The following is a 12,949-nucleotide window of genomic DNA, read 5'->3' as shown; positions in this document are numbered from 1 at the left end:
CTATTAAAAACTTTTGACTCGTCTTAGCGATAACAAAACTTTTATTGTAAATGAGAGAGATATATATGCAAAGCAGCGCGCTGGGCGACCGAGGCAGCACACCTCCACCAACGGTTCGGGCCTTGGAATACGCTGGAATGAATTCCTAGGATGCTTAGGAAATAGGGGATCATTTCACATTTCCACCTCGCAGATGATAGTCTGCATCTTGAAAACTGGTGTTTATGTGTCTGAAATATGAATATTATTTTCTTGTCTATCTGAAGCTGTTTTCTAAGTCTCTCACATGTGTATTTTAACATTGATATGCTGATTATAATTTGTTGTATTTTATATTGTATTTATTATTATTTATATTGTATTTATATTTTTTTGTTTATTATAACTTGTGTATTTTGGTTGTGCGCAGTCCAAAATTAGAGATATTTTGGTCTGTTGAGTCCAAAGTTGGGGATCTTTTGGTCCGTTGGGTCTAAGATCAGTGATTTTGGGGTATGTGGAATCCAAGTTTGGAGGTTTGTGGGTGCATGAAATAAAAATTTGGGGGTTTTGGGTCACATCAATTCAAAATCTGGGGATTTTAGTGTTGCCTCGAGTCCAAATCTGGTGATTCCGGGAAACACTGAGTCCAAGTTTTAGGATTTAAAGTGCGTGGAGTGCAAAATGGGAGGTTTTTTGGTTTGTGGAATGGAAACTTGTAGATTTTGGGGCAGATCAAGTTGAAGTGTGTGGACTTTGGGGTTGCCTCGAGTCCAAATTTGGGATTTTTGGGGTGCACCGGGTCAAAATGTGGAGATTTGCTCAGTCCTAGGGAGGCCGGGGGAGGAAGGGGGAGGAAGGGGGGGGTGGGTAATGGCCACTGTTGCTCAGTAAGGCTCTAAAATTCCACATAAATGGGCCTGGCAAAAAACCACAAAGAGTGACCACTGAAAACCTTCGCTGGCCCTGCCTCTCAAATAGAACCCTAGCCACAGCACCAGCAACAGTTGGGCTACAGGTTTGCTTTAGTACCAAAAACCTCAAATATTCGCCCCCTTGGTGGCTTTCCCACTGTTGCTCAATATGACTCCAAAATTCCAGCCAGCCTGATATGGACAGGTGCAGAATCCTGAGAAGAAGGATGTTCTCAAACCATCCTCCCTGTGACAAAATGGACATTGTGCTCGGGTGGAGACCTCATTCAGGAGCCATCTGGACTCTCTTCTCTCAAGGAGAAACCCTCTCTTGGGGAAGCACCCTGATAAAGGGGGCCCAATTCTGGCAAGAGCAGCCCCTCCTTCAGTGGACATCCCAATCAGCTGAGCAGTGTCCTGGCAAGGGGAGCTCTGTTTGCTGGCCACCCTGACAGGCAGGACACTGTCCTCATTCAATAAGGGTCAGGGCAAGCTGCCCCCTGCAGAGTGCCATCCTCTGTGTGCCCCGGGTAAAGCCTCTGGGGAGGGCACCTGTGCAGAAATAAGGGACGTAGCTTTGTCATCCAATCTGGAGGGATCCAAGGGAACACCTGGCTGTGCAAGATATGCCAAAGCCCACCCCCCGGAAAAGGTGGGGTCAGGAGGCATAAAAGAGGCACACTCGGAATGCTGGATGTGAGCCCAACATCCAATGACCACAGCTTCCTACCCAGAGCATCGCTGGATCCAAGGATGGTGACATCTTTCCTATCTCGCCTTTACCTTTCACTGTGTCTTTCTGTGTTTTTTTACAGCCCCCCTGGGTAATAATCTTACTCCTGAGTACCGCGCAGAGAATTCCCCAACTTATTCTCGCTGAATGGGTTGTTAAAAGAGATTAAGGAGAGGAGGAGGAGGAGGAGGAGGAGGAGGAGGAGGAGGAGGAGGAGGAGGAGGAGGAGGAGGATTGTGCCCAGCCTCACCCAGGCTCCTCTCTGAAGGAGTTTAGAAAGCAAGTGGGTCCAGCCCAAATCCCCTGGGTCGACCCCCACTCTAGGGAACCCTCCCCGTGCCCATTCCATGGGACGTGCTATTTGGTTTGGCAACAACATCTGGGGAGCCGTGCTCACTTTGTGAGGCGTGACGGTGCTGCACCCACCTTGTGGGGAGATGCAGAGGCACATCAAGGAAAAATCTGGGGATTTTTGGGTTGCCTTGAGTCCAAATAGGGAATTATGGCGGGTGTTGAGTCCCAAATTGGGGACTTTGTGCGCATGGAGTCCAATATTGGCAATATTTTGTTCTGTTGAGATTCTGGGATTTTGTGGCACATCAAGCCACCCAGGTGGCTGTGCCCAGGGAGCAGGGATGGAGGGCGGGTCACATGCAGGTGACTGTACCCATAGAGCTGGGATCACATCCCCGCTCCACTCATCCCCAAAACGTCCCCCTTTGTCTGGGGGGAGACCCGAAAACCAGTGACCTCCCCCCAGCTCCTGGTGTTCCCCATTTCCTCCTTGTTCTCCCCAGTAGATTTCCAGTGCCCTCTCCCAGTTCCCAGTACTGCCCCCAGCTGCTCCCACTGTCCCCCATTAACTTCCAGTACCTCCCAATGCCCCCTGCCCCGTCTCGCAGTGCTGATCCCACCACCCCAGAACTTTCATTCCTCATTTAACAGACACTCAGCTGGAAGAAAGTTGGGAGCTCAGCAGAGAACAGACCCCACACATGCTGTGCCTTCCAAACATCTAATTTATTTGGGGGACTCTGTGAGCTCTCGGTAGCTCTGCCAGAGCTGCAGTTCCCTCCTCTCTGAGGAGACAAGGAAGGCGGCTCTGGCTCAGCTGCTGCTGCAGGAGAGCTTCAGCAGCTCCAGAGACAGCCGGGTGACCTCCTGGAAGGGATGGAAGAGGAAGGCAGGCGCTGCTTCTGGCAGGTGGGGACAGCTGGAATCCTTGGCAGTCTCCAGATGCTGATGCAATTGGCCAGCAAAGAGGTTGGCTTGGAGGAACTTGCAGCACTGGGTCACGATGCACATGAAACTCAGCTGTGCTGCTGCCATCAGCAAGGGTTTACCGTGGTCAGCTGGGAGCAGGACTGTCTCTGTCCCAGCCTTCCACTCGACCTTGCAGCTGCCAAACGAAGCCCTGAAACCAACAAAGTAGCACTGGGGTTAACTGGAGCTTTGCTCCCTTAAGCCCTGAGCCCTTCTCCCCCTGGCCTCCTTGCACCCCCTACCCTCAGCGCAAGCATGGGCACTGGCAGCAGCCGTGCTGGCAGCCCAGGCAGTTAATGAGCTCCTGTTTTACCAGCTGGGTGCTTTCCGGAGCAGTCACTGCCTCCGGCTGTGGAGCAAGAGGGCGAGTGGCTGCCTGGCTTTCCCAGAGAATAACGCGGCCTGGGGAAGGCAACCTCCCGTCCCATGGCAGGGGAGAGCAGCCCCAGGAGGTGCGGCAGGGCGCTGGGCACAGCTCTCCCTCTCCACAGGAAAACTTCTCCCCTGGCTCCTGGTGTAAGCCAGGATTACGCCAGAGGTAGCTGCTTGGGGTCAGCGGGACACAGAGAATGCTGGCACAGGGGGTGACCCAACATGGCTGCTGCTTTGGGGGGACAGCCCAAAGAAGGGGACACCTAATTGTCAGCCAAGGCTGGGGCCAGGCTGTGCAGAGGGATGAGCTGACCTGTGGGCACAGGAGAGGCCTGGAGCAACGGTGTCTGCTCAGCAGTCTGAGGGTGCTGCCTGTGGGATGGAGGCCATGGCACTGGGCTGCTGCTTCCACCTTTGTTCACACGCTGCCATCTGTGCCCCAGGAGCCCTTTGTCTCTTCGGGTCAGGGTGGAGTTCTCAATGACATCTTCCCACCTCCGCCTTCGTCGCTGGCACCTTCAGTCCCACGCTGCTGCTGTCCCCTGCTGTGGTGACATTGGGGAGTTTTAACGAAGAGCGGCCTGAGGGGAGTCCTTGGTGGGGATAGGAGGCCCTGGAGGGCACTGATTTGGATCGAGAGGCACTGGTTTCCACTGGGACTGTCCAGTAGACCCAGCACAAAGGGGTCTGGAGGGAGAGCAGCCCCAGTGTGGCACTAGTGAAGGTACCGTTGGGAAGATGGCAGCAGGAGATTGTCCCTGAGTCACAGGGTACAGCAGGACCATGCTGGGAGGGACCATCCTGATCATTACTGATCCATCACAGTTCCCAGGATCAGCAAGGTCTGAGCTGCCAGGGACTGGACTGAAGCATCAGGGTCATTCTCCAAGCTCTGGAGGGCTGTGACAGAAAGAAACAGAGCAGTGGTGAAAACCCCAGTGTCTGCACAGCCCCCCTGTGCCAACCCCATCCCACTCTTTCCCTGGCTGGGAGGAGCAGGTGGGAGCAAGGGAGCAGTTGGAAGCTGCTGCTCAGGAATCCTAGCCTGGCTTGGGCTGGAAGGGACCTTAAGCATCATCCCAAGCCAAGCGCTGCCAGGGCCAGGGCCAGCTCCCAGCTCCCAGCAGCCCAGGCTGCTCCAAGCACAACACTACAACGGATGGGGCAGGCACAGCTCTGACCCCACTCACCATCGCACGTTTCCTGCAACACTCCCATGTCCCTTTTCCTGTTCAGGCGCCGCGCAGCAGCCCCTGTGCACAGAGCTCCCGTCAGAACTCCCCCTCCCCAGCACTTCAGAGACCCCAGCTGGGGGCAGCCAGAAGAGGGTCCCCAGGGGCTGTTGCTCACCCATGAACCTGATGGCCGCCAATCTCACTCTGGGATTTTGAGCATCCCTCAGGTGTGTCTGGCTGGAATACAGGTAGTCTCGGACCCAGCAATTCTCCTGCTCCAGCTGGGGAGAGCCAAAGGTCACGGGGCTGGCTCTGACCATTCCCCGTGTGCCAGAGCAGTCCCTCTGCCATCCCACCTCTTCCCCCCCAGACCATTCCTTTCTGCCAGCCAGGAGTCCTGGGGGGCTGAGGTGCAGCCAGAACCAAAGGCAGAGGGGTCCGGGGGTACTGAGACCCCTGCATGCTGCTGGCAGGGCCCAGGTGGGCTGGGGGCTCCTGCATCACCCAGCGGCTGGGGGGAAGAAGGGCCTTCAGAAGGACCCCTGGGGGCTGCGTGCCTGATGGAGGGGAAGGGGAAATCGGAAAGGGAAAAACGGAAAGGGAAAAATGGAAAGGGCAAGGGGAAGGGAAAGGAGCACTGAGCTCCAGGCTGTGTGTTCCGCTCTGGAGCAGGGCCAGCCAGAAACAGCTGCGCACCCACCCCCTGGGCACATGGGGCATCCCTTGTCCAGCCCAGGCCCTGGCACCTGGCTTGTCCTCACCAGGGTCTCCCCAGTCCTCCATGTCTCCATGTTCTTGACCTGTCTCTTGAGCTTCCTCCAGCCCAGGAACTTTGCAGAGGCGAGGAGGGCTTTGCCAGAGGCCTGCAAAGCAGCACAGGGTGGGAGCTGGCACCACAGCTGGGAGGAGGAGACCTCTCACCCCCCTCCTCTGAGCAAGGCTGCAAACTGTCCCCAGCTCCTTCTGGGAAGAGGCAGCTGGGGACAGAGCCTGAAGGGGGGGGATTCAGTGCCTGAGGCAGGGACCTAGGACAGCCACCAGCTCAGGTATCACGCTCTGCCAGCCAGCAGCAGAGAGGTGGGCAAGAGCTGCTGAGCGGCTGCCAGGGCTGGGGCAGAGGGAAGGGCAAAGCAGGGGGTGAGCTCTGAAGTCTATACCTCGGCCACACTCTCAGTGCTGTCATTCATCCTTAAGAAGAGCGAGATGAGTGTTGTCCGGATTAATATTTTCATCCATCTCTCCTGTCTGCCCTTCACAGCCCTCATCATCTCTCCAAAGAGGCTGATGGAGAGCTCCCGCACCTGGCTGGACTCCTGGGAGGAAGGAAGAAAGGAAGGAAGGAAGACAGGGGGGCTGCAGCAACAGCCTCTCCCTACCCACGGTTACCGTGGTTCTGAGTGGGGAGATGCTGCGGGGTGGTAGGGCTGGGGGCAGCGGAAGCCTCATCCTGCCAAGGAGAGGCTGTGCTGGGCTGCAGAGCCCAGAAGGCCTGCCAGCAGAGCCCAGGGGAGTAAAGAGGGCAGCAGCCCTGCCCAAGTGCTGCCCGCGGGGCTGGGCTGGAGGGCAGCTGTCCTTGCCCCAGGCCCCTCTGCGGGGTCAGGTCCCACAGCAGCCTTACGTCATCAAAGAGGGGTGGGAGCTTCAGCCCCAGCACCAGAGTGATACTGATGACCTCATCCTTTGTCATGGGACCAGCCATGATATCTCTGAGGAAGAGCAGGCCCTGCAACTTTATGTCTTCACAGTTGTCCTCCAGTGTCCCCTTGATGCCGTGCAGCGTGACCCTGTCCAACACTTCTCTTGCCTGTGTGAAGCAGAGAATTTCTTTCTGTGCTGCTGGAGCAGTGGAGGAGCAGCCTGGCACAAACGCCGTGTTTGCTGAGCACCAGGCTCCCGCCCGGCTCCCTGGCAGGCGCTGCTGGCATCGCTGCCGCCCCTCCTGCCTGCTGGGTCCAAGGGAGAGCCGGTGAGGGCAGGACAGCAAAGGCTCTGCGGGCCCTGCTCAGCCACCCCTCTCTCTGCTGACAGCCACCTCCTTCCTCCCAGCCAGGACCAAAGCACCACGTTACCCCCATACCCCAGCCCCAGGCTGCCTACGCAGCTCTGCCTGACTCCGCCTCACTCACCATCTGTGGATGTGCCCACAGCTCCACCAAGGCCCTGAGTGCCAGCAGACAGACACTGTGACTGCCACACTTCAGACATGACCGCAGGCAGCCCAGGTCACTCCAAGTCTTTGCAATGTCCTGGCAGCCCAGCAGCTGAAAGAATGACAGCCGTGAGAGATGAGCGAAGCTGCAGGAGCCCGGCACTGTCCAGCTCCTGGTTCCCCATGCCAGCTCAGGGCCTGGGGGCTGACACAGCCCGTCCGGGGGAAAGCCCTGCCTGTGGACACCCAGGGGTGCTGAGCACTGCCCCAGCAGGAAGGGCTGGAGGGCAGAGGGACTGACAGCAGAGCCCTCTGTCCCTGCTCCAGGGACTGTCATCTCAACCGGCAGCTGCCAGGGGCAGAGGGACAGCTTGGGAAGCATCTGGCAGAGGCGCTGCCTCCCACCAGGCTTACCTCAGCATAGAAAATCATGGCAAAAGTCTTCTGCTGTCCCTCCTCAGTACTGAGAATCCCTTTCATGTGCTGGAACAGGGAGGACTGATGCTCAGCTGGACTCTTCCTGATCTCTCTGGGAAGGGAAATAAAAGCAGCAGTGTACCTCTCTGCCCCCTTGGGATGGGGCTGCCGAGGCTGGAAGGGGCTCTCACCTGGCCAGCAGACAGACTCCTCTCTCGAGGGTCTCTTCTCGGAGCAGCATGTCCCAGCCGCCCTCCTGGTCCATGTTCTGGACAGCCTCTTCACAGCCAGAACCACACAGCAGAGCTTTAACGGCCTTCACTGCCTCCCTGTGTGCAGAGCGAGGTCCAGTTACACACAGAGCAGGGGCCCTGGCCGAGGGCCCAGGGGAATGGCAGGGGAAGGGGATGGCGCACCCCAAAGCGTCGGGGTGATCGCCCCGAGGCTGCTCGTCTCCCAGGATCTTTACAGCCTCTGCAAGGTGGATGATCAGGGCCATAAGGAGGCCGGGGAAGAACACTTTCAGGATCCCCTGACAGTGGGGCCGCTGGCTGAAGCTGCGCAGGACCTGGGATGCCTGCAGAGAAGACACAGGGGCAGCTCTCAGTGCACTGCTTCAGGGTGGCCGCACAAGCTCCCCTGGGCCAGTACGGTGACCTCCCCTCCGGCACCCGACTCTGGCCCCTGCCCCAGGTTTCCAGCTGCAGTGCAGGGCAGGGGGTGCAGGCAGTGGGGAAGCAGAGTGCTGCCCAGAATGCTGCAGGGCTCCTGTTTGTGCTCGGGGGCCCCAGCAGCACGGGGCAGCCCCACAGGGCTGGCACAGAGGGGCTTGGTGTAGGGCAGGTCCCTGCTGGCCCTGAGGGGCTGTGTCCCCAAGTTCTGGAGGAGATGGGCGTTTGGGGCAGGCAGCAGGGGCTGTGCCTGCTTTCCCTGGGAGCAAGGAACAGCCCTGAAGCTGAGCAAGACCTGCTCTGCTCACTCACAGCTGAGACCTGCTCCTCTGGTGTGAAGACCTGGATCACACTGAGCAGTCCCTCGAAGATCCTCTGCGTGTTTCTGGGTGGGGACAGCATCACCTCCCACATGGCCAGGGCAGCCCTGCAAGCCAGAGTGCTCTGTTAGCAGGGCTGCCTCGGCCACCCTGCTGTGCCCGGCTATGGAGTAAGTCCCCAGGGCTGGAGGGGCTCGTGCCTGTCACACTCTGGACTGATCCTCAGCAGAGTCCTGACCGTGTCCTTGGGAGATCTGTCAACCAGCAGCCGAAGCAGCGACTCCAGGCTGTGCCGGCCCGGCTCACTGCTGATGCGCTCCACGGTGCTGTGGATGCACCTCAAGATTTCTTGTTCCTGGAAGAGACACGGGTGAGGATGGTGCTGTCACTGGACTGCAAGCATCTCCTCAGCTGCCACTTGCAACTGCTGCCCTGACCATCTCCCTCTGCTGCCTTGACCTGGCTTCTGCTGCCCAAGACACTGGGATTTGGGAGGGAGGGAGGGAGGAAAACCACCAGGAAGGTCTGACGGGCAGGACAGTGCAGCTACAGGACACGTACATCCACCAGCCAGAAGTCAGGGTCTCTCGTGGCCATGTACAGTATGGAGCAGGCCACCGGTCTGCCATGGGTGCTGAAGTCTCTGAGGGCTGCAATTGCTGAGAGGACCAGCACTGTCCTCTCTGCAACCTGTCTGTAAGTTTGAAATACCTACAGGGAGAAGGGAAGCAGGGAAGAGATGTCAGGCCAAGTGCCCTGATTGTTCTTCTCCCTCCCTCCCTCCCTTACTTCCGGAAGGGGTTTGTTTGTTCTCCTTTCCAGCCCATGGCATGGAGGTGCTGGCATGAGGACCGGGACTCGAGACACCCACAGAGTATCCAGGAGAGTGGGAAGGGGTGAGGGGGGCACTGGAGCTTGTCTGGCCCTGGGACTCTTTACCCTGCCAAAGGAAGGGCTGATGCCTGACTCCATCACCCAGCCAAGGAGGATCACAGCCCTCTCACGTTCCTCTGCTCTAGGGGAGTCTGTGAAGAATATCAGGGCCTGCAAGAAGAAAACCCAATGCTCATCCCTGGGCTCTGGTGGCTCTCCCAGGGGTGACAGCTCTGCTCAGCACTCAGTGCAGTGCTCAGATCCTTTGCCAAGGCTTCCTGGAACAGCAGCAAAGCCTAACTCTGCCGTTATATCCCTGGGGTCCCTCCAAGCCTCAGGGCTCACACCAATCTGCCATGGCCAGGGAGGTGACCAGAGCCCCTTCCCACTGCAGCCTCTGCTCCTTTCTATGCCACCCTCCAAAAGCGGTCCCTGTACCCCGAGGGGTGCAGAAACCTGACGGGGGGTTGGACTGGGGAAGCTGTGACCTGTTCTGCAAATGCCAGACCTGAAGGAGCTGCTGCTGCTCACTGAGCTTGGGGGCTGGAGGGTTGATTTCCAGCTTCCGCAGCCGCTTCTCCAAATCACTCAGCTCCTGCAAGGAGAAGAGTAGGTAATGGAGCTCCCTTATTGATCCCTTTTACCCATGGCACTGCTGTTTTTTTTTTTTTTTGTTTGTTTGGTTTTTTTTTTGCCAGCTTTGCCCAAACAGCAGCTGCCCTAGAAGGGATCTTTGAGCATGGGGGTAGCTGGAGCGGGCACAAGGCAGGCGGCAGTCTCTGTAGGTACCTCTTTTATGTACTCCAGGGCATCCACAAAGATCTCCTGTCCATCCTCCTCCTCAGCTGGTAGAAGATCCTGATGTCTGCTGGAAGCAGACTGGGAATCTAACAAAGTAAGGGAGGAGGGTGAGCTGAAGGTGCTGTCAGGAGAGACTGAATGGCCCTGCCTGGCACCCAGCGGTGTGCCAGCTCCCGAGGACAAAGCCAGTCCTGGGCTGGGGGACCCAAAGAGGGGACTGGTACAGATCAGGAGCACAGCAAAGCAGCCAGAGGCCCCTCACTCACCTGTCTCCAGCAGCTGAGCCTGTGTTGTGGGGGGATGGCTTCCCTCCTCTCCTTCTCCCAGCCTGGCCAGCCAGGGCTGGCTCGGGGGTCTCTGCTCAGTGGGGAAGGAGGAGAGGCCATGGGGGAGGGATATGGGGATGGGTCTGTCCTCACTCCTGGAGGAGGAGGAGAGGCCATGGGGGAGGGGTATGGGGATGGGTCTGTCCTCACTCCTGGAGGAGGAGGAGAGGCCATGGGGGAGGGGTATGGGGATGGCTCTGTCCTCACTCCTGGGGGAGGAGGAGAGGCCATGGGGGAGGGATATTGGGGTGGCAGTGCTGCTGGCCCCAAGGCTGCACTGCCTGCAGGGAGAGCCCCTGGGACCAAGAGGGCTGCGTGGGGGCAGGGAGAGGTCTGGGATGGGCTCTGCACGGGGCAGGGAATCTCCAGGGGATGGAGGCTCCTGGGCAGCCTGCAAAGAACCACAGCCCTCTGGGGCTGGGCAGAGGCTGGACAAACCACAGAAGGCTGCCATTTTCCTCTGCATTTGCCCCCAGAGCATCCATCTAGCCCCAGCCCCAGCCCCAGCCCCAGCCCCTGGCTGAGTCCTCTCCTGGGGACCAGGAGAGTTGCCTTGGTCCGCTTGGTCTCCCTTGGGTGTTTGGAAATCAGACATTGCTCAGTGCTCCTTGTCAGCTCTGTGCTCGTCTGATCTCTTGGCTGTCCTACTGGACACTGAGCCAGGGCCTCCCCGGCACTCGAAAGGAACCCTGGGACCTGGGGTGTCACAGGTGATGTCACAAAGGGTCCCTTTGTCACCTGGCAGACGGGCAGGTGCTGGCGCATGGAGTCATGGAACCATCATGGCGGGAAAGGACCTTCAAGACCACTGGCTCCAAGTGTCAGTCCTACACCCCCTGAACCACCACAGCATCTCCCCAAGCACCACAGCTGCCCCTTTGTTGGACGCCTCCAGGCATGGAGACTCCACCACCTCCCTGGGCAGCCTGTGCAATACTTCACCACTCTTGCAGTGAAAAAAAAATTCTGGTTGTTTCTAGAAACCTGGGCTAGTGGAAGGTGTCCCTGGTCCTTCTGGAACCTCCTCCCTGACAGTCTCTGTACCTCACTGGAGGCTTCCAGGAGAAGCTGTTGCCATGTTTCAAGGCTTCTACAAAGGCACTGCAGTGATTTTAACAGAGCTGGCAGCCTGGTCATTTGATGAAGAGTAAGCCCTTACTCCTGAAATGATGATGCTTTCTGAAGGCCATGCAGCTCTGACTCTTGTTTAGTAAGAGTGGAAATGTGTTTGGAGAGATGCCCTCACACACAACAGGAGAGTTCATGTAGAAACCCAATGACAAAGCAATATTGAAATCCATTTAATTTCTTCATGACTAATAAGAAATAGGTGGCATAAATAGTTTTCAGGTTTACAAAAAAACCCACAGCAGGTTGCACTGCAAGTGCTGGAGCTTTTCTCAAGAACCAGGGCGGCCCCTGCTGGCTCTGGTTCGTGTGCTGAGGTCCGATTAATCCTTCAGCCTCACGGAAACTCGGGCAAATAAGAGAAAAACTCCCACACTGGTAGGGGATTTCAGGTGACAAAAGTGGCACTGCTCTTCCTCTGTCCCTCACTTGACCAGACATACCTTTTTCGGTCTGGAATTCCTCCTTTAAAGCAACTAAGCTGCCCAGGAAGATCAATGCTTTCCGGATGCTGCTTGTTCACCCTGAAGACAGACACCAACATGAGCAGCATTCAGGGGAAATCCTGCCTAGAGCATTTGAAACAAAGCTGTTCAACAAGATCCCAGCTCAGCACAGTATTTCACCGTATGCTCAATTCCCCCTTTTATCTTCTCCATCTCTTATTGACTGTCACCATACCCTAGGATCTTGCAGAGAAAGCTAACTTTGGGGATTTGGGGGGTCTTGAGTCCATGTTCTGGGATTTTTGGGCACATCAAGTCAAAATTTGGGGATTTTGGAGTTGCCTCGAATCCGAATTTGGAGATTTTGTGTTCCATTGAGTCCAAATTTGGGTTACGTTGTGTCCACATTAGGAGATATGGGGAGTGTAGCATCCAAATCTGGGGATTTGGGGGTACACTGTGTCCAAATTTGGGGATTTGGGGAGTGTAGCATCCAAATTTGGGGATTTTGGGAAACACGGAGTCCAAATTTGGGGATCTTGTGGTCCATCAAGTCCAAATTTGAGGATCTGGGGCGGTGTCGAGTCCACATTTGGGGATTTTGGTTGCGTAGAGTCCAAAATTGGAGATGCTTTGTTTTGTCGAGTCAAAATGTGGGGATTTTTGGGTGTGTTGTGTCTAAGATCAGTGGGTCTAAGATCCAAATTTGGAGATTTGAGGGGGCATCAACTTCAAATTTTGGGATTTTTGGGGGTGTTGAGTCCAATTTTGAGGATTTTGAGATACGTTGAGTCCAAATGAGAGGGTCTGGTGGAGTGTAGCATCCAAATTTAGGGATTTTTGGGCACATCAAGTCAAAATGTGGGGATTGTTTGGCCTGTTGTGTCTAAGATCAGTGATTTTGGGGGGGGGTAGCGTCCAAATTTGGAAATCTGGGGGGGCATCAACCTCAGACTTGGAGATTTTGGGGTCCCTTGAAATGAAATTTGGGGATTTTGCGTGTGCCGGGACCAAATTTGGGGATCTGGGGAAACGCTGAGTTAAAATTAGGGGCTCTGGGAGAGTGTAGCATCCAAATTGGGGGATTTTGGAAACTGAGCCCAAATTTGGGGTTTTATAGTTGTGTCGAGTCCAAATTTGGGGATTTTTGGTGACGTTGATTCCAAATCTGGGCATCCACATGACCACCCCACCTGGACCCCCAGGTTGCTGCCAGGGCTGGGGGGGTTCCTGCTCCTCCCCAGAACCCCTCAGACCCACACTATGCTCCCCTCACCAGCCTCAACCTCTCACACACGAACTGCCCCAGCCCAGGGGAAGAAGGGGCCACATCCAGACTGGTCTTGAGCAGGGCACATGGAGCCAGCTGCTGCCCCCCTTAC

This window comes from Heliangelus exortis, chromosome 9 (assembly GCF_036169615.1).
Source record: "Heliangelus exortis chromosome 9, bHelExo1.hap1, whole genome shotgun sequence".
Classification (NCBI taxonomy): Eukaryota; Metazoa; Chordata; class Aves; order Apodiformes; family Trochilidae; genus Heliangelus; species Heliangelus exortis.
This window is presented reverse-complemented; position numbering follows the sequence as displayed.